At 43.0% G+C, this 27,710-nt stretch overlaps 1 protein-coding gene across 3 annotated transcripts in view; it reads left to right on the forward strand.

Moving 5' to 3' along the window:
* Positions 1-27,710, forward strand: part of RIPOR2 (RHO family interacting cell polarization regulator 2) — a 114,377-nt gene that overhangs the window by 7,891 nt on the left and 78,776 nt on the right. Inside the window, exon 1 of one of the 3 annotated variants that reach the window (XM_075921133.2) lies at positions 14,928-15,984. The exons of the other annotated variants lie outside the window; for them this stretch is intronic. The gene's annotated coding sequence lies outside the window, so the exon portion shown is untranslated. Of the gene's footprint in view, positions 1-14,927; positions 15,985-27,710 lie in introns of those variants that run through there. 3 annotated transcript variants of the gene reach the window in all.

Below are 27,710 nucleotides of genomic sequence, written 5' to 3' on the forward strand. Positions count from 1 at the left end.
AAAAAGACAAAAACAAAGAAATAACAAAAACAAAGAAGAGGTCACAGCACACCTGCGAGTTGTTCATGGAACACCAGTGTTCCACGGAACATAGTTTAAGAAACACTGGTCCAGACCAGTGTTTCTCTAAGGGTACGTCTGCATTGCAACACTACTTTGAAATAACGAGTGCTATTCTGAAATAACTTACTCCGCATCTATACAGCAGGCAGTTATTTTGAAAGTGTTGAAATACTGTCAAGCTGGAGGACTTCTTACTCCCACTCCTGTAAACCTCATTGTATTAGGAATAAGTGAATAAGAATAAGAGTGCCCTATTTCGAAGTAGGTACAGTGTGGACGTTCCCTATTTCAAAATAAGATACACAACTGATGTAGCTCAATTTGCGTAGCTTATTTCAGTTTAAGCCTTGCAATGTAGACATACCCTAAGTGGGCTGGGATTTGCTTTGGGAAAGCCACTAGCGGGCCCATGCTGCTTTGTTTACCTAAAGGGTCCATAGCCACAGAGCCTTGTGGCTCCCATCCGCTCCAGTTCACCATTTCCTTTGGCTAGAAATGGTGAACCAGTGCCAATGGGAGCCATGAGGCTCCGTGGCTATAGACCCTTTGTTTACCTAAAGTGGTGCAGGCCTGCTAGTGGCTTTCCCAAAGCAAACCCAGAGCTCACTTTGAGAAATACTGGTCAAGATTTACTTGTTCCTGCCTCAAGGACTTGATGACTCCTTAGGTCCTTCCAGCCCTATATTTCTATGATTCTATAATTTTTATTCTTCATTCTTATTTCACTTATGCTCTGCTGTGGTAAAACCTTAGTTCTAGGATACAGATGGGCCTGAAAATGATCTAAAAGGCATGTTATTGATTAAAGTGTGTCATTGTTAAAAAAACCAGGATGTATAAAAGTAATCTCGCTAAGCGTATTTTCACAGACATCTGAATAGACTGAGAAAAGGATGATTTTTGGACCTTTTAGCATTATAGAGCGTCACCATTACAGGAAAGTGAGCAAGGTTTTTCTGTTGGACCTCACATTTCACCAGCAGAACTCTGATCTAGGCTCCAGTTGCTGCATCTTTGTTGCTGGGGATGATGCAAAAAGCCAGAAAGAACAAACTAAATTCCTCTGCTAGTATTTGGAAAGAATCATCCTATAGTTTACAAACTGAATGAATGTGGGAGTTTTCTTTGAGTCAGATCTCCATTCAGAAGTCATAGGCTGTGTCTAGACTGGCAAGTTTTTCCGCAAAATCAGCTGCTTTTGTGGAAAAACTTGCCAGCTGTCTACACTGGCCGCTTTGAATTTGCGCAAGAACACTGACGATATCATGTAAGATTGTCAGTGTTCTTCTGCAAATACAATGACTCCCCCGTTCAGGAAAAAGCCCTCTTGCGCAAATGCTTTTGCGCAAGAGGGCCAGTATAGACAGCTGAGAACCGTTTTGCGAAAAAAAGCTCCGATGGTAAAAATGGCGATCGGGGCTTTCTTGCGCAAAACCGCATCTAGATTGGCACGGACACTTTTGCGGAAAAAGTGCTTTTGTTCAAAAGCATCCATGCCAATCTAGACGCTCTTTTCCACAAATGCTTTTAACTGAAAAACTTTTCCGTTAAAAGCATTTGCGGAAAATCATGCCAGTCTAGACGTAGCCATAGCGAATAAGTGTGCAAACCCACAGTATAGTATTTATAATTACTTTTTTGACTGCAAAAGTCCTTTTGAGCTATTTAGATGGGTTCTGATTAGCCTCTTGCAGACAGGGACACTTTAAATAATTCCACAAAACCAGAGAGCATCTATAAGATCTTCTTAAACACTTCTTGACATTTATGATGAATGATGCCTGGCAAGTGCTGCGATTTGTATCATAATCAAGTAGGCTGTTCCTTAATTTAGAAAAAAATTTTGAAATGTAGTGAGACAAAAGCTCTCAGAAGCAAATAAATAAAAGAAAGAAAAATATGGCTTTATAATGCTAATAAATTCACTTTTAGCACTATGTTCCTTTAAAAAAAATCAGCGCAATAGCAGGCAGTTGCGTGTTCTACTACTCTGCTCAGTCCTCTCTTTCTGGGTGGCTGTGCGCCATTTCTATTCCTGACACTTGTCATGAACCAGGAAGAGTTAGCTTAATCAGAGGCACGAGCCACTGATTAGTGCTGGGCTGGTGTCACTAATCACTTCAAATGCTGTACCGAAAATAGAACCCATAGGCCATATGTTGGAAAATGGCCCTCTCTGCCTTTAACCTCACCCATGCAGCCATGACAAAAGGCTGATTAACATGGTTTCCTTGCATTAAATATCCTTTGTTTGTTTAGCTGAAGTCCACTGCCAGATCCACTGATGTGGTATGAGAAGCGTTCTAATGTCTCTTGGTGAGATGCATAGTGATCATGCTGTTTGCCCTTGTGCAGGGGTGCCAAGAGTCTCTAAGGACCTTTAGGCAAGGTGGGGGTCGCCTAGCTCCATGATCCCAGAAGTGGCAGGGCCTTGGGCTGACGGGGTTGGGGCAGAGGCAGCCAGCCCTCCACAGCACCTGGAGCGTGCCATGCTTAGGGTTGCCAAGTGTCCGGTTTTGAACCGGACAGTCCAGTTTTAGCTTTCTGTTCGGGAAACAAATTGAGAAAATGTAAATGAGAAAATATAAATGTCCGGTATTTTCTAAATAAGATGTAATGTAGATTGTGATGTAATGTCAAGTGTGTCCAATATTTGTATTGAAACCATCTGGCAACTCTTAGCTATGCTGTGCCCTCCCGCCCCCAGCCCTCAGAGCTGCCCTGTGATCTGTCAGCAGGCCTATCCTTCAGTGACAAAATTTTGCCTTTCCCTCTAGGGTTGTCAGATACTTTCACAAAAAAAAAAAAGAGTCACTGCACCTTTAAATCGTCACACTCCCCGCTCCCCTCACCCCCGCTAGACGCGGCAGGGGAAGAATGTCCTCGCCAACCTTCTGTCTGAGAAAAAGAGAAAATATTTTCTGTTTTTTTTTTTTCTAGACAGGGGCCACAAATACTGGACTGTCCAGGCGAAAACCAGACACCTGGCAACCCTATTTCCCTTCATTTAGAACATTAGCATTACACAAGTGATTAAACATCAGTTTCCATGAGAGAGTTGGAACCCACTAATTCCCTATTCTCCTGCCCTAGGAGAGTTCAGATCAGGGTATATAAACGGCTCTCCTGCCGTGATGTCTCTATTTAAACATTTGGCAGATGTGGTTTAGGATCATTGCTTTATAGAAGCAGAAAGGTCACTGCACTCAGCGAGGCATTTCACTCACACAGCAGTTGTGCACTCTTACATGTGCTATTTTAAGCCATGGAAATAAGCACTGACAAGTGTATTAAAGAGAAAGCAACAGTTATAGCTGAGAGGCAGGATGGTTATGAAATAGGTTCTAAATTTTGTTCTAATTAGTGTCTAAATTCCACTACCAGAGGTGTGCCTGCAGTGCGGAGTCATATTATCTCTGCTGAAGTTAGCACAATGAAGAGTGTGCGGGCGGGGGGGGGGGGGGAGAGAGGCACATAGGTAGTAGCTGTGGTTAGCTGCCCAATGGAGTCTGGACAGGTTTGTACTCAGGCAGCAGACCCAAATTAATTCCTCTGCTACCCTGTCTACACTGCTATTTTTAGTGCACCTACTTGAGAGGAACTAGTCCATGTCTGTCTATCAACACTGAGAAACAGGCTCCCAAATGCAGTGTAAACATACCCTAAATCACCCAATACAGGTTAAAAAAATTGGAAATTCTGCTGGATATTAAAAAAACTGAGGGCTGAGCTCTGCTGAGCTACCCAAGTGTAAACCTGGTGTAAATTCGCTGATTTCAGAGTTACCGGAGATTTTACACTGGCAGAACTGAGAGGAAAATTTGGCCTGGAGCATTTGTCACACAAGCTTGGCAGAAGTGTCTGTGATGGAAATTACCACATTAGGGATGTGCATGAACCCAATTATTTAACAGCAGGGGTCTCATACCTGGAACTCAGATTTGGAAGTTACATTACATGACGTGGGTCCCTTCGGAACGTCTCTCAATGCCAACTTCCAGTGACAATTACTTTTCCAACAAAATCTCCCTTGCACTCCATGTTTGCCTGCTGCCTTGTCAGGGCCTGAGAGACACAAAGCACTGCAGAACACAATGTCTGCATCATAGCACAGCACCTGGCAGTAAAGCTGTGAGGTGCTATGCTTGACAGGCTGCTGAAGTGTCGTGGGGAAGGCGAGGACGTGCTGTAGAGAGAGAATATGGGAGGCTCTGAGTATTTGAAGGAATGAGAGGAGCTAGAAGACTATTAAAGGATTTGAGAAGAAGCTGGACAAACATCAGCACTAAAGTCGGAATCTGAAACTTTCCTTTTCCCTACTCCAAAAGCTAAATTCTCCTCCTTTACAATTAATTTACTAATAAGGTCCTATCAATCTAATACTAGTCAGGGCTGTATTGATGAATGCGCTTTACTTGTGTAACATCCTAAAGGTATCTCACCCACAGATGACTTCCTGGAATAGCTACAACAATCATTTCACAACCTATTTACCATTGTGATCTGCATCCGATACTACCTCTGTCAGTGGTCACCAACCAGTACATCGGGATCTACTTGGTAGATCTTGGAGCCTCCGATAGGTGATCTTGACTGGTTTGGCCAAGAGGCTGTCAAGTGCCAGCACTTCAGCTGTTCCTCCCCCCATTGCTGTGAACCTCCTGTCCTTTGCCTTGGAGCTGTTCCCCTCTCTCACCCTTTATCCTATCTCCACAGAACGGAGGGGTTGGGCACAACAGGGTTTGGGATGGAGGAAATTTGCTGGCTGCTTTTGAGAGTGGTGCAGGGCCAGGGCAGGGGTGAGCCTGCCTTAGCCCCGAGCCACCTGTGGTAAGCAGCGTCCAGCTGGAGCCTGCATCCTGAATCCCTGTCCCAGTCCTGTACCCCCCCTGCATCCGAAGCTCCTGCCCTAGCCCTGAGCCCCCCTAGATCCAGACTCCCTTACAGCGACTGTACCCTGAACCACCTCCTGCATCCAACGCCTGCCCCAGACTCAGCTCAGAGCCCCTCGCACTCCAAATCCCTTAGCCCAAGATCAAAGCCTGTACCCCAACCCTCTGCCCCTGCCTAATGAAAGGTGGGGGAGGATGAGGGGGAGGAAGGATGGAGTGAACAGGGGCAGGACCTTGGAGAAGGGCACAAGGCCCCAAGAAGGTGGGGCAAAAGTATTTAGGTTTGAGATAGATCCTGGATGGCACTTCAATTCAAAAAGTGATCTCATGCTTTAAAAGGTTGGAGACCACTGCTCTGTGGTCTTGAAGATGTCACATAAGCTGCAACTGTGTATTGATTGGGCTGCAAGTGGCCCACAAACCACAGGTTGACAATGAGTGGACTCGAGTGTTCTGAATACAGCTGTCCTGAGTGACAAAGTGGGCAAGGTAATATCTTTTATTGGGCCAACTTCTGTTGGTAGGAGGGACAAGCTTTCAAGTCATAGACTGCCCTGGCCCTGCACCTCTTCTTGAGGTCTGGGAAAGTGTCTAAGGCTATGTCTAGCCTAAAGGGTTTCCGATATCCCGGAAAAACTCCACTGAGTCCAGGGAACTTGTCTGCTCTTCCACTATGTTTTTTGCAGAAGAGCAGACACGCTCTTTCAGAAGCCCTATCTTCCTCCTTCCATGAGGAAGAAGGGCTCTTCTGAAAGAGGAGGATTTTCCAAAATTTGGCCCAGTGTAGATGGGCCAAATTTCAGAAAAGCCTCTTCCGAAAAAACTATCAGAAAAACGTATGCAAATTGCGGAGCGCATTTTGCATACCTTTTTCCGATAGATCATTGTAGTCTAGATATAGCCTGGGTGTCACAGCAAAATGCAAGGTGGAACAGATTGTTTAACATCTGTAGTAAGCCAGTACTGGAAGGGGCCATTCAAAGTGACCCATTAACACCTCTACAATTATAGGACAAAAAGGAATTTAGTGGGGTACACTTTGTTGTAATAGACCATAAATTCGGGGCAAGTCTATACTTAAAATGCTGCACCAGCACCACTGTCACGGTAGCATTTTAAAGAAGATGCTATAAGTTGATGTGAGAGAGCTCTCCTATCAACACAGCACTGTCTACGCAGAGTAGGGTTAGGTTGTAGAAGAGGTTTATGAATTTTTTAAACCTCGAGTGACGTAGTTATACCAGTAAAGGTCTGTAATGTAGACTAGACTGCAGTGTCTCTGTTCATCCATGAATATCTAGCAGAGTAATGGTAGAAATGTAGCCGTGTTAGTCTGGTGCAGTTGAAACAAAAAACAGGACTGTGTAGCACTTTAAAGACTAACAAGATGGTTTAATAGGTGATGAGCTTTCGTGGGCCAGACCCACTTCCTCAGATCAAATAGTGAGGAAGTGGGTCTGGCCCACGAAAGCTCATCACCTATTAAACCATCTTGTTAGTATTTAAAGTGCTACATAGTCTTTAAAGTGCTACATTGTCCTGTTTTTTGTTTTAGCAGAGTAATGTATTTTAGCATCCATGTACAACACTCTCAAAAGATGAGCCTGTTGCCCTTGAGAATGAAGACTGACAGGTCTGGTCAGATATAGAGCGATAGCTTTGTGGAAAGTGTTCACCAAGGGGTGACCATGTTGTTTTGTCTTTTACCATTTCTCTGTGTGAATTCATTCGAGAACATCTCCCTCATAGATTTCCATCACATCTTCAATGAGCACCAACCATTAAACTCTCTCTGGAACATCCCCACACAGCATCAACTTCCTAGAATAACTTTCCCAGATCTGAAGTACAGGCAGTCCCCGGGTTAGGTACAAGATAGGGACTGTAGGTTTGTTCTTAAGTTGAATCTGTATGTAAGTTGGAACTGGCATCAGCTGCTGCTGAAACTGACCGCCAGTTCTGACTTACATACAGAATCAACTTAAGAACCCCAGGCATCCCCAAGTCAGCTGCTGCTGAAACTGATCAGCAGCTGATTCCAGGAAGCCCGGGGCAGAGCAACTCTGCCTCGGGCTTCCTGTAGTCAGCGCTGGTCAGTTTCAGCAGAAGCTGACTTGGGGACGCCTGGGGCAGAGCAGCTGGGGTGCTGCTGGGTTGCTCCAGTAGCACCGCTCCTCGGTGCTACTGGACCAACCCAGCAGCACCCCATCTGCTCTGCCTCAGGTGTCCTGATTCAGCCGCTGCTGAAACTGACCAGCAGCGGCTGAATCAGGACCTGGGGCAGAGCAGCTGGGGTGCTGCCAGGTTGGTCCAGTAGTGCCCAGAGCAGCGCTGCAGGACCAATCGGCAGCGTCCCAGCTGCTCTGCCCCAGGGTCCAAAACAAAAGCCTGGTCTGCTGGGGGGGAGGGGGCACACTAGCTGCGCCCCCCCCAGCAGACCAGGGACACGGGGAGCAGAGCCGCAGCGGCAGCGGGGTGCCGCGCCTCTGAGGCTTTGCTCTGGCAAAGTCTCAGAGGCGCGGGACCCCACCGTGGCTGCAGCTTCAGTCCCGGTGCCTGTGGTCTGCTGGGGACGGTCCCCAGCAGACCACAGGCACCGGGACTGAAGCGGCAGCCGCGGCGGTTCCCCACGCTTCTGAGGCTTTGCCAGAGCAAAGCCTCAGAAGCGCGGGAACCCGCCCGGTGCCCCTGGTCTGCTGGAGACGGTCTCCAGCAGACCAGGGGCACCGGAGCAGCTTACGAACGGGGCTTTCTCGCCCCAGAGCTCGCAGGTAGCAATCTGCCACCTCGACCTCTGGGGAGAGAAAGCCCCATTCGTAAGTGCGGATTCGACATAAGTCGGATCTGCGTAAGTCGGGGACTGCCTGTACAACTCGGTGTGGCTCCAGCGCTTGTCTCTTTTACCAACTTAAGTTGGTCCAATGAAAGATATTACCCTTTCTCTCTCATAGCCTGGCCCCAGTGTGACGACAACTACAGTGCATTCCGTTCTGAGTCTACAGGTCTACACGACAAACTTACACTGGTATATTTACATTGCTAGGTCAGATCTACATGACAGACTTACACTGGTATAACTATGCTACTCAGGATGTGAAACATCCACAGAGCAGTAACTAGGAATATTAATGCCCAGGGTAAGCAAGTATATTTGCGCCTCCTAGAGGCGATAAATGGGGGGCATCCATTCTGATGTGGAATAATTTAATTCAGGTGCTTATATGACTTATATTGACATGGGTCCACAAAGGGGAGAAACTAAGGAGGTCTGTTTAGAGCATGGAGTCTTTGGAACAGGGACTGTCTCTTGCTGTGGGTCTGGGTATCTCCCAGCCCAATGGAGGTTTGATTTCAGCTGTGGAAGAGCCTGGCTCTCACAGTGTATCTGGGCAGCACCCACCACAGGGAGGACCCTGATCTCAGTTGCTGGTTCTGTGCCACCATAATTATGATTTACCCATCCGCTTTTTCAGACCTGCCACCAAATGTGCAGAGTGAAATGCAGCAGCAAATGAAGCTGTTGTATCCTCACTGTCTCAGGGTATGTCTACACTGCATTACTCTTTCGAGAGGAATGCGAATGCAGCTGAGCGAAATTGCAAATGAAGCACGGATTTGAATTTCCCGTGCTTCATTTGCATAATCGTGTCCAGTTGCTTTTCTGAAATACCTTATTTTGAAAAAAGAAACGCTGTCTAGACACAGTTACTTTGAAAGAAAACCCTTCTTTCAAAATTACCCTTACTCATAAAATGAGGTTTAAGGGGAATTTTGAAAGAAGGGTTTTCTTTTGCAATAACCATGTCTAGACAGCGTTTCTTTTTTCGAAATAGGGTATTTTGGAAAAAGTGGCCGGACATGATTATGCAAATGAAGCATGGGAAATTCAAATCCTGCACTTCATTTGCAATTTCGCTCAGTGGCATTTGCATTCCTCTCTCAAAAGAGGAATGCAGTGTAGACATACCCTCAGTGAGGATAACAGGGTGGGCTGATCAGAGGCATCAATGGAGTGTTGAAACTTCTTAACACCATCGTACAGCTTTTTTCCTGCAACCTTCTGCAAGGTCAGTATGTGAGTAAATATGTTAAGGTTAGATTAGGGCTTGAAGGGGTTTAACTTTATAAATCTAGATTCTGAGATGATGCAGTTGCTCCTAGCAGATGCTATTGGTTGGTCTGTGCCTAAATAATTGTTGTGTTGGTGGCACGCCCTACAGTTTGAAAACGCCTGTGATAAATAGAATTCAAAAATCTGGGGATTGGCACACAATCTCTGTGCCTTCCCCACAGCTTTGCACCTTGTCAGTTGCTCACCCCACCCTGAAAATCCATAGCTCAGAGTTCTATTCATCTAAGCCACAGTGTAGACCAGGGGTGGGGAACCATTTTTGTGTTGGGGGCCGCTAGCCCACTGACTAATCAGTCAGGGGCCACACACAAAAGTGAGAAGCAAAACAAACACGTAAATAAATAAATAAATACCCCAAACCCTCACTAACATAGCCCCCAACTGAGAAGGAGAAAGTCTCTCCCTATATTCTCCTCGCACACCAGAACTTTGGGGTGCCCAGGCTAATAGATTTTGTGTGCTTCAGCCCCACAGTAGGACAGAGGAGGGGCTGGAGTGCCAGCGTGGGCTCCCCAAAGTGTGTGTGTGGGGGGGGGGTAAGTCCTGAGCCTCAGAGGTCAGATCCAGGCAAGTCAGGGGCTGCATCCAGCCCTTGGGCCTTAAGTTTCCCACGTCTGGTGTAGACAGCACTGTGTTGGTTGGAGGTCTCCTCCTGGCAATATAGTTACCGCTTCTCACAGGGGTGGATTAAAGTATGTTAACAGGGAGACATTCTCCTGTCAGCATAGTAGTGTCTTCACTGAAGCACTAATGAAGCCCATTACAGCATTTTAAGTGTAGATCTGCCCAGATTTATCCAAGGAAATCTTTCGCATAAACCAACTACTGAAAAACAATGGAATGCTACTCTGAGCCTCTTTCTCAAGAAAAACTGGAAACTGAGCATTGGTAGCTATGGACTTCAGATTACCACATTAGCTTTGATCAACTCATCACATATCTGACTTTTAGCTGTCCTGTAAAACACAATGGGTGCGTCTAGACTGGCAAGATTTTGCTCAAAAGTGGCCGCTTTTGCGCAAAAACTTGCCAGCTGTCTACACTGGCCGCTTGAATTTGCGCAAGAGCACTGACTTTGTAATGTACAAAATCAGTGCTTCTTGCGCAAATACTTTCACGCTCCCGCTCGGGAAAAAGTCCTCTTGCGCAAGAATACTAGCTCAAGAGGGCTAGTGTATACAGGAAAGAACTGTTTTGCGCAAAAAAGCCCCGATGGCTAAAATGGCGAGCGGGGCTTTCTTGCGCAAAATCGTGTCTAGACTGGCCACGGATGCTTTTGCGCAAAAGCACTTTTTGCACAAAAGCATCCGTGCCAATCTAGATGCGCTTTTGCAGAAATACTTTTAACTGAAAAACTTTTCCGTTAAAAGTATTTCCGCAAAATCATGCTAGTCTAGACACAGCCAATGAGTTTTCAGCAGCTTTTCATGCATATTAATTAGAGAACATGAAATGCTTTAAAAAAGAAAAAACCAGGATAAAAGCACAGTAATAGACACACACACACAGCATGCATTTATGGGCTGGCCAGCACTGGTTGCTAAGCATTACGAGAAACTGGAATGTACAGTTCAGTCAAGCTCTCTTGTGAGCATTTCTCATTTGCCATAAAAACCCTGCACAGAAGAGGGGCTGACAGCACAGAAAGCGAAGCGTGGGATTTTGAAGAAAAAAAAAAGGTGCTTCGTTGGGTTCAGATGTGCTTTCCTGGTCTACCCAGCCCCAGATGAGGGCAGGAGAGCATATGCTTGCTTTTGGAGCTTCTGAGTTTCATCCTTAAGTTACCAGTTACTATTTTCAAGTCTCCATTAGGTGCACACAGCATTCTTCAGACAGCCACAGTGGGAGTCTCCCTGCTGTCTAATGATCTTAGATCACTGTGGATACAGTACAACACAAAGGAGCAAGGGGAAAAGCAAGCTTAAGCTTGGGAACGTGCAACCCCCCTTTACTCAGAGCTCCTCAAAGCTCTCCCTCCTGTCCCTGGCTTGAGTGAACAAGCATTCCGCCTGGTCTCCTCAGCTCCTCCTTTCCATTGGCTGGTACTCCCTCATTCCTCTGCCCCCAGGCGCGCACGCACGCACACACACACACACTCTTGTCAATCTACTTAGCTTCAAAGCAGTTACAGTGGAGCAGTGGATTGAACACAGGGCTGGGTTTCAAGAGAGCTGGGTTTCTAACTGACGCGTTGCAGAACCTTGGCCAAATGGCAAAATTGCTCTGTGCTCTAGTTGTGAGATGGGGATAGCAACGCTTCCCCACCTTCATGAAGTGCTTTAAGATCTACTCGTTCGAAGTGCTACAGGTGCAAATGCCATTTATTATTACAAGAGAAAGTAAAACATTTCAAGAACACAAAGGGGTAAAGCAAGAAAAAAGCCTCTATGCATATGGTCTTACCTAACAGCTTAGGCAGCAGGTCTAACTTGTCACAGATGCCCCAAAATCTGGAAGTGGAGAAACAGAGCCTCCACAGCAGCCACTGTCTCCTTCCATTTCCTCCTTCACTTCAAAGGCTGAGGTATTTAATTCCTTCAGAATAATTTGGTAGCCCTGTTAGTCTGATCTTGCTGAAACAAAAGGAAAAACTATGTAGCACTTTAAAGACGCATGCCAATTCTCTCCCACAATATGATCTGAGGAAGTGGGTCTGGCCCACGAAAGCTCATCACCTATTAAACCATCTCATTAGTCTTTAAAGTGCTACATAGTTTTCCCTTTTGTTTCAGAATAATTTGTTTCACTTCCCACAAGGATTTCCTGCTTCCATCTTGGCATTACCGGAGTGTGGTGGGGATAAACCTTCAGGGAATAACAGCTGTAGGATTTGTTAATTATCAGTGATGACTAGCTATAACCATTGCCTGCCTTCCCCACCCAGTGCTAAGTTACCTCTTTGCACCCATCATGTAGCAGGCAGCAAGACAGACAGCAGTTTCCATAAAATTCATTTTTAAAATTGCTGACATCTGCCACATTTTTTAAGGGCCCTCACAGATTGTCAGGGGGCGGAGGGAGATGACACAGGGCTTTAAATGACCCCAGGGTTTAGCCCTCAAATTCAGAGGGATGCCTTCAGATCTCTGTGAATTTGGTGAAGACAAAGGCAACCAGCGAGAAGCCCCTGTCCAGACAGCACAGCCCCATTTTCCCTTTCCGGCTGAAGTGCAGCTACAATGGAGCTCTCTTGCCCCTTGCTGCCGTCAGGGAGTCTATGGCATGGAGGCAGAGGGACCACGGGGCAGCAAAAAAGTTAAAATACTATTCAAGAGATGTGCCACATCACTTACAAAGTCTGATGACCAGCTGATATATCCAGCCCTTGCGAGAGACAGAGTTGCATGGACTACTGGTATGAGCAGAGGATTTAGGCACTCTTCAATTTTCATCTCTCCTTTAGCTCTGACTCACTCTGTGGTTATTGATTGCAAATCGTGTAGAACAAGTAGGCTTTGAGCAGCCTAACAGGTAATTTAAGATATTTTGCCTCAGTTTCCCCAACTGCAAAGTGAGGTGCATATTGCTTAGGCTTGTTCTGACTATTAATGTTTGTAAACCACTTTGTATGGACTAGAGAATATGAAAGAGCCTGTTATTAATGGAAATATACATGTAATGCAGCTCCAGGTTAATTTCAATGCAGAATACTATGGGTAGGTCACACTAGTTTAGTAGAGGAAACAAGAAACAGTTTTGCTTTTTGTCACCTTGAGATTTGTACTGAGGGCATTAGTGGTGACCTATTTTTAACATAACAGCAGATTACACTTCAGCAGAGTGAATAATTTATAGGTACGGTAGCACTATCACAATCAGAATACAATGGAAGCTTTTAGGCCTTCCTAATTATGGAGGGAAGCAGTGTTCTCCAGCATTTTCCACTGGATTTGCAAAACAGTAGACGTGAAATAACTGGTTCTTTCCAAAGCAAGAGTGTCAGGGTCAATGAGCATGCAGAAGGACAGTAGGCCAGAGATGGTTTTATCCAGAGCCCTTTGTTAAAACTACAGAGACGTAGCGGTTTCAGCACGCTATAGCATGAGGGGCGGGTTCATTCTTTGTCTGCATTTGCTACTGCAACATGATATTGAGAAGTCCCAGAAGGATAGACTATCTGCCTAGCTTGTGTGCACAGATGGGATAAGGAACAATTTCCTTGGAAAAGGGAGCTTGGAACTGAGGAAGTATTAATTAGCTTCTGTAACACCAAGTTCTATGAGGGCATAACAACAAACATAAAACATAACTCAGAGGAAGTCTGTGACCCACTGGACGCACACAGTAATTGCTGACCGCCTCTTTCAGGGGAGAATCAGGGTCAAGGTGCAATACAGCAACCAGAGCCCAGCACTGACACCCTTTAACAAATAAGCCAGGCTTCCAGATTCATTGCCCGTCACCCACCCTCTCAAAAGACTGAAATGGGCTCAGAAGCATATTAAGCATACATGAAGGGACATTAATAGTTTTCAGCATTGCCACAAATATTCCCTCTGCTATTCCCCAGACCCTCTACAGCCTGAAGTGCACAGCTGCTTTTTTCACACAGCAAATTCTCCCCGTTGCATCCACAGTTTAGTTTGCTTAAAATGTAGAACCTCTCTTTCTGCTTTGATTGAATCTTGAGAAGTTTGCTCTTGTTTCCACTATTTTTCAAAGATGTAGCTTTCTATTTAATTTCTATATACAATGTAAATAAAATATCTTCATTATTATGATGTGAAATGGATTAAGGTCCTGTGGCAATCAAATATGCTCATGTTTTCATTTGTACAATATGTAATAACAAATCATAATTTTGAAAGCTGGTTATTCTTTGTTATTTAAACTCACTTCTAAGGAACAATTCTTTATGAAAGGTCACGGTGAAAATATTTGCATTTGCAAGGGTGACTTTCATCTCTCATGACACACTTAATCAGAACATAAAAAGATGTAGCTATAAAGGGACAGCATCAATGCTTGCAAGGGGCAAATTTGATTAACTTTCACAATTTTATTTGTTTACCAAATCCACATAATTGTCTGCAAGCTTCCCCTACCCCTCAAAAAAAAATGTTTCCATGGTTTTAGATTTAGAAATCATTGTAGATAGCTTATTGAAGGAGTCTGCCCAATGCACAGCAGCTAAAAATGATAAAGAATAGAAACTAACAGGAGAAATACTGTGCGACATTATATTAAATGATACCTTAAATATTGTGTCCAATTTTGGTTACTTCACTGTAAGAAACCTACACTGGAAAAATGAAAAGGGTTAGAAACCAGTAATAAATGTGCTTAGAGATCTGTCAGAGTTGACATATGAAGAGAGATCACAGTAACTAGAATTATTTACAGTATAAGATTTGACTTGAAATAGTCCAGAATTTGATATGAAACAGAATAATTACTTTATATCTTGCAAGAAAGAAGGCTCAATGGATAAAATGTAAGGTTCACTCTTTTCACTTAGGGTAGGTCTAGACTTAGTGCAAAAACACTTAGTATGCCTAAAGTGAGGGTTTGATCCTGCAGATGCTGCCAACAAAAATGCAACCACAGTACTGCAAATGAGCATTTGGCATCAACAAACTACTCTTGGTAATCAATTATATGACCAGTCCTATGTATCTGTGGTACAAGGCTCTTGGATTTCAAGCTCTTTGGGTCAGGGAGCAGTCTTATTTTTCTGCAAAGCACCCAGTTCATTATTGTGTGCTATATAAATAATACCGAACCAAAATAGTTCTTCCTGCTGGCTGCAGACTCTGGAACTCATTGACTAGGTGACTTCATTGGCTGATAGAATGGCTGGATTCTTGATGCCGAATGTACAATGCTGTGTAGAGGTGAATGTCACAGGGATCAGAGATGTGTCACCTCTACACAGCATTGTACATTTGGCATCAAGCAGCAAGTGGGCCACCACTAGACTAACCTGTATCCTGCTGCAGTGGGGCAGATGTTATTAATTATGTTTATTCTATACAAATAAAGGCCAGCGGCTCATTCCTGTGATTATCCTGTTGGTGTAGCAACGTGTGTGTGTGTCTGTCTGTGTGCACGCATCTAATGGAAAGAGATGTCAAGTGCTAGAGTTAATTCTAGAAAGCAGTGAGAGTTGAGACTATAAAAAACATTCTGACAGTGCCCTTTTAAACCTAGTATATTAGAAACGAATACATTTGAGCAAAATCCACCCGTTTATTTCATAAAGTCTTTAAGAAAAATAAAATCAGAACAGCCCCCACACACACACACACTCCTCTAGCTGAAAAGGCTATTTCAGCTGCAAGATAGCTTACAAAGAGGCTTCACAAAAAGGATTGTGCTGTATTAGTTTAAGCAAAAAAAAAAAAATCACATATATAAATAATCAAATATGTAAGAAACCAAACCCCAGATCCCTGGAGAGGTGGGGAAGTACATTACAGACATATTTGTAGGGGAGACAAGGATGCCAGAGAGATCAGCTGAAAGCAGAAAGACCCGCACAGTCCTCCCTTCCGTATAGTTAAAAGTATCTGTCAAGCAGCTGTTTTCATGAGCTTCTGCTCTCCGCACACATGACGCTAATCAGACACTGCTGCTGCTCCTTTCCACCCACCCACCTCCCCACTCTCTCAATACACACACATTCCCTTTCTGTTTCCTCCTGTAACTTTACCAGGGGAATAGTGTCGTTGCTGCTTCTTGCGGTAGAAGTGTGAGTCAGACCAGAAACACTGGCTGAACACAAGCTGGTGACTGCTCCTGTTTTGTTTTTTTAATCTGAAACACTAACTAAAAAGACAAGTAGACACCCTTCTAGTCACATCCTGGAATACTTATTATGAAGCTCTGCTGTACAAGAGGAACTTTGGGTTACAAGCCAGTGCACTCAACAGTCCTGCCATGAAGCTCTATATTTAGGTAGGTATATGGTTTGGTTTCCCCTCCCCTCCCGATTTTAATGAGAATTGCAAACCTGGATCCTTCTGATTGTGCCTGTGAATGATGTTGGTTTGAGTACTGTAGTTTTGTGCATCAGCTGTCTACAGTGTGTTAGGAAGCTCCAGAAGCTATTACAGTTGTGTGTCAACAAATGCTTTTTAAATTGTGGACAACATGGATGTTCTCATTAAAATAAGTGTGTGAGATTAGCATGACACTCTAGTACAACAGGGAATTTGTGTGTGGAGCTCCAAGTTGTAAAATGAATTGAGCGGCACAGAATCCGTGACTGTTTTCAGCAGTAATGTTTGTAAAAAGTGGTAGATTGTAAAGCATGAATATGCCAAATCAAGTAAAGCACTCAGGAGTAGGGGCAAACGATACGAAAGTCTATACTGTAAGAGTGAACTTTAATGTTATGTCTCCATGCCTCAGCAGTCACGGGTCAATTCTATGAAACACTCCACTGAGTTTTGGGTTGTCCTTGCTATTTGTAAGTAGGCTACCACTGCCAGAAAATCTGCCTTAATTAGAAGATAAGAGAGTGGGGAACTAAATGGAAAGAAAAATAGTATAAAAAATGAAAAACTTAAAATGTAAGAGATGTTGTTTATGAAGGTCCTAGAGCACTGATGTGGGGTTTTAGGAGAGAGCTTGACAATCTTTTGTGTCGCTGCAATCTGCACATTTGAAGAAACCCCCTTTTGTTTGTGTGCATTCTTCAAAGATCGGAAAAGCTGTGCCAGGAGAAGTGTTTTAATCATTTTTATCACTGCCTGGACGCTTGTTTCTGTCCAGAAGACATCTCAGAATTCCCTTTGATTGTGTCTTTCTGTTCCCAGCAATCTTTTATGGCATTATACGTTTGAGGAAGGATTGACCTCTTAAACTCTTCCCCCTTTAGCCTTTGGCTAATGCCCAAACTGAAGTGGTGCAAATATACTGCATGTTAGCACTGCCTCACATTACCCTTTACATGCTCCATGCATGCTCTAAGCTTATCTTTCTCAACAACAGAAGCTGGGTCAATAAAAGATACTAGCTCACCCCTCTTGTCTGGTCACAAAAGGTCATTCTAATCAAGCCTTCCTAGTCTATCTGATCTTTAACCTTGTGAAAAGGGTGCCTGGCAGTTTTCTGGAAGAGGTGTTTGTTTGTTTGCTTGTTTTTGAAATTTTGTCCATGCATCTTTCCAAACGCCTTTATATTTATCCTTCAAAGCTGCTTATTTTCAGGCATCAATTTTGCATCATTTAATCTGACTATGCATTTTGCCATGCTGATCTTAATTACTGTGTTTTAGCTGCTGTCACACAGCAGGAGACTGCAGGAAACACTACCGAATTAGAAGTATTATCATCAGTATTCTCCAACAGCTAATTAGTATTCAAGAACAGATCTCTTATTGAATAAACAAAAAGCGGGGGTGTGTCCAAGTGAGGGTGGCATTCGGGGGGATAAGGAAATTGGTTCCCCTGGAAAAACTTTGCTGTGTGAGCTGCCAGAAGTAGCTGAGAAAGTACTTAAAAGTGATTCTAAACAGAAGAGAATATACTGCACACAGCTACTGTGGTCCACATTTGGAGTTCTGCTTTAAATAAACAGGAAAATATGTGGAAAATGGTCCTTTGATAATAATGATCAGTTAAGGTTAAATAAATGATATAGGGCAGCTCTAAAATACACTAAACATGCCATAAGTACCTCTGTAAATTAAAAATCTCTGCAGCCTGCCAAGGCATGACTGGTGGGCACTGTCTGATCCTCATCACTACAGATTAACTCTTTGGCAACCTGCATTTTAAGTCTTTTAAAAAGCCACATGTAGACTAAGATATATAAAAACTGTAACTTTACACTGAATTCACTTTTTGTATCCTGGCCACATTTCTTGACATTTGATTGGAGCACTGGACTGAGAGGGCTTTTGGGTTCTGTTGTTGGTTCTATCAAACGTTTACTCTGAATTTTTCTGTCACAATTTACACCCCTGTAAAATGAGGATACAGGGATGCTATGAAACTGAATTAGTATTTGTTAAGCTCTTTGGGCTCTTCAGAGGAAAAAGACTCTTGAAGGAGCCTAAGGGTAAACATCCCAGCATATGCTAGTCAAATGTTTTGCTGGTATTGCTTTGTGTGTCAAAATGTGTGACCCTTTCATTCATCTGCAAATGCTCAAAGTAACAGCTGTGCAAAGCCTGTCCTTGATTATATGCGGATACATCTTATATCATACTGAGTGGAACTGCTAGCACTGTGTTCATGAAAACTTAAAAATGGTAGCTGTTTGCACGGCATTAAACCTGATCAAGAGGATGTATAACTTTCACAATATATACTTAATCAGAAATGGCCCACAGCTGCCTTCTTGCCAGCTAACTAGGAAGGAACAGGGGTAAAAGTAAAGCACTTCTTTTTATGAAGAAGAAGAAGTAGTAGTAGTAGAAGAGAAGGTAAACTTCCTGATCTTACTTTATGCTTTACATGCAGCAGTGGCTAGCAACACTGTCATGAACAACTCATTTACTAGGGTAATTTTTGTCTGCCAAACTAAGCTGACAGTGAATGACAGGCAGCTAGTGTTTGTGGTCATTCAACCAGCAAAGAATACCAGCTGAAAATGGACGATGAAGGAACTGAATGTAGCATTGCCTTAGAACCATGCACACACAGCTGGTCCATGGATGTAGATGGGGATGTGTAGTAGTGTCATACAGGCTGTTGTCATGATTGTCAACCTCAAGTTATATGGTTACTGGATGATTGCATTAGTGAAATGTTAAGAATTCTGGGTGGTATTCTCCCTGTTAGCAGGAGCTTGTTTTTTCTGCTATTCACTCTGCTTCATTCACTTCCCATTCTCATGATTTGGCTAACGACATTTTCTTAGACAGAGAATTTGATTATAATGAAGAAGAGAGACAGATTTGCCTCTTGCTCCTGCCGGTTTTACACAGATATATTATCAATGACTTCAACAGAATCATGCCTGATGTGCACCAGTCAAAGTCAGCAAGGAACACCCGACTACAGTGCGTTAAAAATATCTTTTGATGGAAGACTAAATTTTTCCCAGTATAAATCCAGAGTAACCCCTTTGATTGCAGTGGATTGACCTCGGATTTACATTGGTGTGAACAGAAAGCAGAACATAACCTTCTTCCAGAGGTGTAAATCCCAAACCGAATGCTCCTCCATGGCTGAAAATCTCTTTGAAAGATGGTGGTAGTGGTTAAAAACTCACTTGGCCCCTGAACTACTGTGGGACCAGTGGTTGGCCGGTTCTCTCCCTGAGGTGAAGAGTGTTGGTTGAGGAAATATGGCTAAAACAGTGTTTCTCAACCTGCGGTCCAGTCAGCACAGAGCTACGGCCCATGTGACCTTCACAAGGCCATACATGTAGTATTGGATATGGCCCACAATGGTACATAGGTTGAGAACCACTGGGCTAGAGTGCTCAGCAGATGATACATTGAGACCATATTAGCAGGACACATTGAATCCTAAGTGAGCAGTTGGCTGTTTCATTAGCAATAAGTGATGCAGCTGGGGGAGTTGTTGAAAAGAGATGGTTACCAAGCATGCCTGCGTTTTTCTGGTGGTAGCCTGGTGATCAGTTTCTAATTTTCAGATCTCACACCAAAACAGTCATTCTTTCTCTAGTCGCTTTTCCTGGTACAGCTTGCATGAGAAGACAGCAGGTAGCAGCAATGGAAACACAACATGTCCTCCCCCGGGGTAAATGATGCAGAAGCTCTCACAGCAGCAGGAACTGGCGGGGGAAGAGAAGCTGCAATTTCCATGTCCTTATGGCAGCAGGGTAAATCAAGTGCACTTTGGTATCAGAGATGCCCCTACTGGTGCTGATGCCCTAGATAGCCCAGCACTGGTACCCCTCCTCTGGGGCAGGAGTGGGTCTCTGCATATGAGTGAGGGTGGGGGCTGAAGCTGTGAGGAAAAGTGATTGCCAACTCTCCCGTACCGGATGCCGTTTACTGTAGTGACATCCAATCCGGGAGAGTTCGCAAGCTGGAATGTGGCTGGGAAGGAGGCATAGTCTGGAGGAAAGTGCTGCTTCTTTCCAGCCACCTGCTGTGCAGCTGCCCCCTACTCCATCTGAGTCCTCCAGCCTGCAAGGGCCATTGGCTGCCACCTGGTGAGTAGGGGGCTGGACACTGAGCTTTTGGGGCAGCTGGAGGATGGGGTGGCTGGACCAGCACTGGGCTAGGGAAGCAACTAGGGGATGGGGGTGGGGGTGCTGGATCAGTGTTGAGCCAGGAGGGGAGAGGGGCCGGAGTATAGGGCTGCGGGGTGGCCAGAGCCCTTATGCAGCATGCGGCTACCTAGGGCACCATGAAATTTGGAGCAATTTGGTGCTCTAAGTTTCATGATGACAGAAGTGGCTACATGTTTTGCATATGGGTAGGGACTGCCGGCCCTGTTTGGTATTAGCCACTGCTCATCATCACCAAAACAAACCCTGACTGCTAAGAATAACACATGCCTACTTCTGTACAGCTGCAAGGTACTGATTATGACTGTGTGTGATGCCCCCCTGCCCCCCGTTCCTACTGAAGTCTATGATAGTTTTGCCATTGACTGAGGTGGGAGCAGAATGCCATTGTTTAAAAAGCAACCACCCGTGCAGGCCATCTTGCTAATAGGAAAGTTATGGAGAAAAAGAGGCAACCCAAACTGTTCCTTAACAGCTTTTGGCATCTGCTACCAACAATTACAGGTGCTTACCTTGGTCTTTTTTACACAAGCTCTGGATCTAATGCCCCTGTAAGATGTGAATTTAAGCACAAAGCAACAACAGCAGCTAATTTATTTTTTAAATTGAATTTTTTGTTGCTCTTGTGGCACAAGAGTATTCTGTAATCCCTCCCCCTCCCCCGTAAACACAAAAGAAATGATAGATTAGCCACAAAGCATGTAAGCGGCTTTCTGCTTTTCAATAGAAGGAACAAATTGAAACTGACAGTTTTTCTGGAACCAGTGCATTACCTGAAGTATTCACAATAATACATTTTATCTCCCCGCCTTTTAAACCCTCAGAAGCACTGTCTATAGTCCATAGTGCATCTAGTTAGATGACCTTGGCTGACAGAGTGAGCCATTTCATTACTGATATCCTACTGCTCACAATATGCACTTCTCAAACACTCAAACATTCTGATTAACTACAGTAGCTGGAGCATGGGAGTTCAGCTCAGCCTGCTGTTAACACCATATCTATTTCAGGTAATCACTTGTGCCAATCTGATTTTCCAAGTGAAATAGCAGTTTAGCCAAATCACCTAAGAGATTGGTCAAATTTAACCTTGTTCAGGAAGACGCCTTTACATTGAAAACTACAAAACTACTGTCGGCTAGAGCTGCTTTTGGATTTGCAACAAAATTTTATCAGGATGTATATGATAAAGTTGTGGGATTAACCTACACATTAGTTTTGAGAAGAGTTCATGTTGGTAGTAGGGTCAGTCAGGATAGACATAATATTTAAGCCTCTGCATTCAGGATAATCAAAGAGTGAACTTATGGTCAATCTGATGGAAACAAGCAACTAAGCAAATAGCCATAGAAGAGTTTTGTTTCAACATATCAAGCAAAATCAGGGATTTTCCTGAAATTCTCCTGTATTCCCCCATTACCCTTCCAGTGGTCAAACCAACAAGAACAACATGCCAAGAAGATATCAACAGCATCTGAAGTTTCAAATGTTGTATTTACATCCAAACAGCCCAAAACACAAAAACAGCTACCTACTGAAGAAACAGTCTCTACAATTTAAAGTCAGTTCCTGATGTTTGTTGGTCAAACTTTTCCATTTACTGAAGTTAGAAAAGATGGCTACTAGTGCAATGCTTGCAAAAAAGCTTATGAAGGATAAGAAGCAACTGGCTTAAATTATGGCAAAAGACTTTAGGTTGGACATAAGGAAAAAAATCCTGTCAGGTAGCTAAGCACTGGAATAAATTGCTTAGGGATGTTGTGGACTCTCCATCATTGGAGGTTTTTAAGAGCAAGTTAGAAAATTATCCATTCGCAGGGCTCGACAAATAATGCAATCTACTCGCTCGTGGTGAGTAGACTGCAACCCAGAAGACCCGGGTTTGGGTGATCTGCGCATGTGCAGAACGATCTGCGCATGCGCAGATCGCCGGACAGCGTGGCTGGCAAGCGGGGCTCGCTGCAGTTCGGCGAGCCCTGTCCATTCGAATTGGTCAACATAATACTTAGTGTGGGGGATTGGACTAAAAGAACTCTAAAGGTCCCTTCTAATTCTATGAATCTATGATCTACTCAGTAGCAGTTGTATGAGCTACAGAATCTTCTAAAGACATTTAAAAAGCCATAAATTTAACGTCTTCATTATACTCTTTTTTTTTTTTTTTTTTTTTTTTTTTTTTTTTTTGCAAGAGTCGTCCAAAAAGACTGAACATCTTGGAAAAATAGAAGATGCTCTAAGATTGAAATTTAGGTTAGTTAAACCTTGGAAAGCCCACTGGTTTTCCCATGAGCGATCCTTGGCTGTTTTAAAATTAATGCAGTCACTATTACTGCCTTTGGCAAGTATCTGCCCAGATGGGATTAGGGATATTAAAATGCATTTTTTAAATAAACATGTAACTGCTGAAATTTTCAGCAGGCTCCCCACATACATCAGCTCTCACCTCCCCCCCACCTACACTACTGCCTCTGATACAGAGGCAGCAGTGCAGGTGGGGTGGAGGACAGCAGGCAGCTGTGCTGGTTCCCCAAGTATACTGACTCCTGCCTGCCTCCTGTGTGCTGCTGCCACTATATCAGAGACAGCAGTGCGGGAGGTGAGGGGCAGGTAGCTCCCTGGGAACTGGTGCTCAAGTGGAGCCCACTTAAAAACTAGCTCCTCACATGCACCAGTTCCTGACTGCTCGTCCCCACCCCTGTGCCTATTTATATATATCCCATCTAGGGATATGATAGTGTGCACATTTAAACAGTTACACACAAGGGACACCCCACCTACACACACACACGCTGCTGCCTCTGAGCAGAGGCAGCAGCATGGAGTGGGGGCTTGTGTATAACTGTTTAAATGTGCACACTATCACGTCCCTAGGTGGGATAAAATGATTAGGCTAGTGCACTTCTTATGCTACATGTAGTGAAGACAGTGGCCATTCTCTCTTTTAAGTCTACCGCTTGGTTAAAACAACACCCTCCAGCCATCTGCTACAACAGTACTAGATCTGTGTCCAGCAATAAAAGCCCCACTTGGATCAATCAGCGAGGGCTCCATTGAAAATATACTGGAAAAAGCCAAGACGACGCTTATATTGAATTAAGTGAAGAGTAAAGAAGTATTTGTGAGATCAGCTGAAAAAGTACACTGACTTGATTCTCACAAATCTACAACAGCAACTTCTGGATTATGCTCAGCCTGTATGGAGCTTTTATAGATGCCTGTTTATAAAACACTGACAGCGGAGTGGAATGTGGCATTATGAACCACAGGGCTGCCATGTGATCAGGACAGAATAGAGAATTTGAACATAGAGTGGAATAGCATGCAACAAAGGAATGACGGTTTAACGTCAATTTCTTTTTTAATCACTAGTGCTTCGTTCCAATCTTTGTGCTATGTTTCCTGGGTTGAAAGAAGTAGGAATTCATCTCTTGCTACTCCCAGTCATGACAGCTACAGCTGAGTGTTCTTTTTCATTATTAAATACAATTTTGTGTTCTAAAAGACTTTGGCTTCTACCTCATCAAGTGAATGAACTAATATGCATATCAGTTGAAGGACTAGAAGTATTAGACATACAAAAAGCCACCAAAGATGAACACTGTACATTCGAGAAGCTCATCATCAGAGTTATGCAAAATTATAAGAAAACAAGGATGTAGGTGTAGTCCTTGGAAGATCTCAGTAGCCAACTTCAAATCCTGTGATGATTTTAAAACATGAATTAAGTCTAATGTGAAACATTTTTCAGTTTTTACAATGGTGCGATGCAGCCCACTTTCACACTAATGATTTCATCCTTCATACCCCTCCTGTAAATTTGAACCCCTGCGGGTTCTCAGAGATCTTCCAGGGGATACATCAGCTCATCTAGATATTTGCCTAGCTTTACAACAGACTATATAAAATGCACTAGCCAAGTCAGTACAAACTAAAATTTCACACAGCTGATTATTTGTTTATACTGCTCTATATAGTATCAATTGAAATATTAGCACAATATTTTTATTCCAATTGTTTTTATAACTCTGGTAAAAATGAGAAAGTATGCATTTTTCAGTAATCATGTGCTGTGACACTTTCATATTTTTATGTATGATTTTGTATGCAAGTAGGAAGTATTCAAGACAAATCAGACTCCTGAAAGGGATACAGTAGTCTGGAAAGATGAGTCACTGCTCTATGTTATGGTTTCTTTTCACTGTGCAATTATCCAGTGATTTTTTTTTCTCTCCCCCTCTTTCACTTTTTTTTTTTAAATGGGAAGATTTGGAAAACTACTGTAACTTTGCCTTTATGTATATAACCAAATATAAAGTGTTCATATTTATATATTCATTGTGTTTTCTGTGCAAATACTAAATTCACTTGTTATGGTATGGGACTTCTTACACTAGCCATAATTTAGGGCCTCAGAATGCCATAATCTGGTCCTGCTGTGCACAGGTGTAAATGACAACACAAATTGCAAGGCTGTGGAGAATAGGGCTGGCCAAAAGCTTTCCATGCAACTGTTCTGACAAAAAAAAATGGGGTTCTCAACAAAATGAAATATTTGGCAAAGTATGTCTGCTTTCCAGAGTTTCAATTTTTTTCCACTGAAAAATGAAAATGCTCTACATTTGTCATTCTACAGACTGTCCTCACTGTAAGTACAAGATACGTTCCAAAAAACTTGGACTTACAGCGAAACAACTTAAAGCAGCGAAATTTTTTCACGCAGCTGACTTCCATTTGTACAAACTGATTCCCCTCGCCCTCCCCCTGCCGACTTAAGAGCAGGGAATGGGAGGACTTATAATACATCAGTTCCTACAAGCGTCAGTTACTTGAGTGTGGAAGGGATGTATGCCGGGGAGACTTATAGCAGGGACGCCCTGTATTTTGTTTCAGATATGTCATCACAGTGCTCATGGGAGGGGTGGTTCAGTTGCCTATCATTTCCATTCTCCTTGGTGAGCCAGGATCTCCAGCTGGACTTATTTCATTTTCCATTATCCACTGCTTCCCTTCATCAAGAAGGGAGCCCATGGTGTATTATGGAACATCTAGTTTGACCAAGGAGCTCCACCTGTATAAAAAATGGGAGCATGAGATGCTATAGTAGCATTTCTGAATTAAAAGTGCACATTTCAGTTTTCAAATTCAGTGTTTTCTTCAGAGCCGCCGCACGAGTTCTCATGGAGAATCAAACTCAGTAAATTCAATGTAATGGATCCCACACCAGTTGTTACTCACACAGCAAGTATAAATTGCATAAAGTGAGCAATGTATGTGTTCATACAAATCACTTTATTTTTGTGTGGGAATGAGAGAGTTGCTATCCTCACATGACACATGTGGTTTTAGTTTTTCAGTCATTACCCTAGTTTAGTACTAGAGAAAGGTTCCTTGAGAACTTTGTGCTCTCAATCAGTTAGAATATGGTTCTAACGAAGAATCAATCTGTGAAGGTATCAATACATGATCATTGTAGCATCCAAGCACTGCAGAATCTGATGGTTAGTGCTCCCATGTAATCACCACTTAAACAAGAGTTTAGCTATATTCACTGTCAAAAGAGAAGAACACCAGTAACTCTGAGCAAACAGGGCACTATAGCAAATGGTTAAATGGCCTCTTTTTTCTGCTTACAGCATGACACCCTCTTAATATCTTTTACTCCCCTTTGAATCTGAGAACTCTGCCATCCCAGCAAAAGGGGGGGGGGGCAAAGGGTGATGTTACTGGAGTGCAAGCCATCCTGTGAATCCTACATGAGTCTTAACAGCATGCCAACTTCACAGTGAATGTTTTTAATGACAGAATGTGAGAAAATAGAGTGTTACAAATTCATGCAGCCTTAATTTATGCAAGGAAAAGTTATACAGGATAAATACCTTGCAATTCAATAATAATGAATGCAGTGGGATCTGATTAATCCATGCTTAGTTTATCCATAAGTTTCTGTATCTAAAAATTTTAGTAGTAACCATAGGTGCTATAATAACTAGGGGTACCGAGGGTGGTGCGGCTATACAAAGCTTGAAGCAGTTTCAGTTATATATACAGGGTTTGCAGTTTGCTTCAATGGTTCTTAGCACCCCCTCTGTACAAATTGTTCTGGCACCCCTGGAAGTAACTAATCTTGTACTATGTACAGTGTGTACTATTGGCTTATACTGAGGGTTTGTTTTTTTTATTTAAATCTGCATTACAAACGGAGTTAACTGATTTGGATTTACAAGGTGATTGTAATTACTATAGCAAGAACTAAATCATGTTCACAAGATTATCTGTCTACATTCTGTATATAAGTAGAAGTAAATACAAAGGCATATAAAGATCCAAAATATCTTTCATTAACACAAGCACATAGATGTAACACAAAATTTTGCCTATATAGTGTAACTAATCTATAATACATGTAAAATGTCTAATTATAATGAATTTTGGGGAGAGGAATTTTTGTCTTTACTTCTTAACTAACCTCCTCCTCTTTGCTCCAAGGAGCAGAACTGAAGGGAAGTAAAGACCTTTATGGAAAAGATTATAGAATTCAAGAGAAAATAACCTTTTAATAGAATCTTTGAACCATCCTGCAGTATTTGATAGAGAATTATATCCCTGCTACAGAATTCTATAGGATGATTCAGAAAACCTATACAAAGGGGATAGACAACATTCTGGGTACAGTTGTAGAAGGTTTTAAAGTAATTTCCATAGGACATTTGTATTTCTTTAATATTCTTCTGTGACATTTTGGCTGAGGTCTTCATGTTAACAGGTCTAGCTGGCTAGTGGATGTGTGGGAGGTCAGGGTACTGTACCTTAATGTTGAGGTCATTACTACATTATGGCCTCCTATATGTTTCAGGATTTAACAGTTAAGATAATGTTGGACATATGAGTAATAACTTTCATTGGAATTTTGAAGACAAATCCTAACATTTTACATATCTACACTAAACCCCCAAAACTCTTCTAATGTAACATTCAGTTTTCTAATATAAATTCTCAGAAGCCAGAAAGTGAAAAAGTAAGATTTGAACACACAGCCTGAACTCATCCCCGCCATGCATGTACATTGTTATAATACAGAGTTTAACTGCATGAGTACATCTCTAGATGAAGTTTCTCAGGCACCTATCATGTAGCCTAAAGATGAATAAACAACACACAGATGCTGTGAAAGTAGATGAATCACAGGTCTGGTTCGTATTTATGTAGGTCCTATTGAAATGGGCACATTTGTTAAGTGTTGGAAATATCAAATTAAATATTTTGTTATAATGTATTTGGTACAAGACTATATACCTCTAAGGAATATATATGTATATGTGTTATGAAGGAAGGCTAATGCAGTGGCTATGGCTGTAGCCTAGGACTTGGGATAAATGGGTTCAGTTCCCTGCTCCAGCACATAGTTCCTGTATGACCTAGGGTCACTTAGCGGCTCCATGCCTGAGTTTCCCATCTGAAAAGAGCAATAA

This window comes from Pelodiscus sinensis, chromosome 2, assembly GCF_052426305.1.
Source record: "Pelodiscus sinensis isolate ZL-2025 chromosome 2, ASM5242630v1, whole genome shotgun sequence".
Lineage (NCBI taxonomy): Eukaryota > Metazoa > Chordata > Testudines > Trionychidae > Pelodiscus > Pelodiscus sinensis.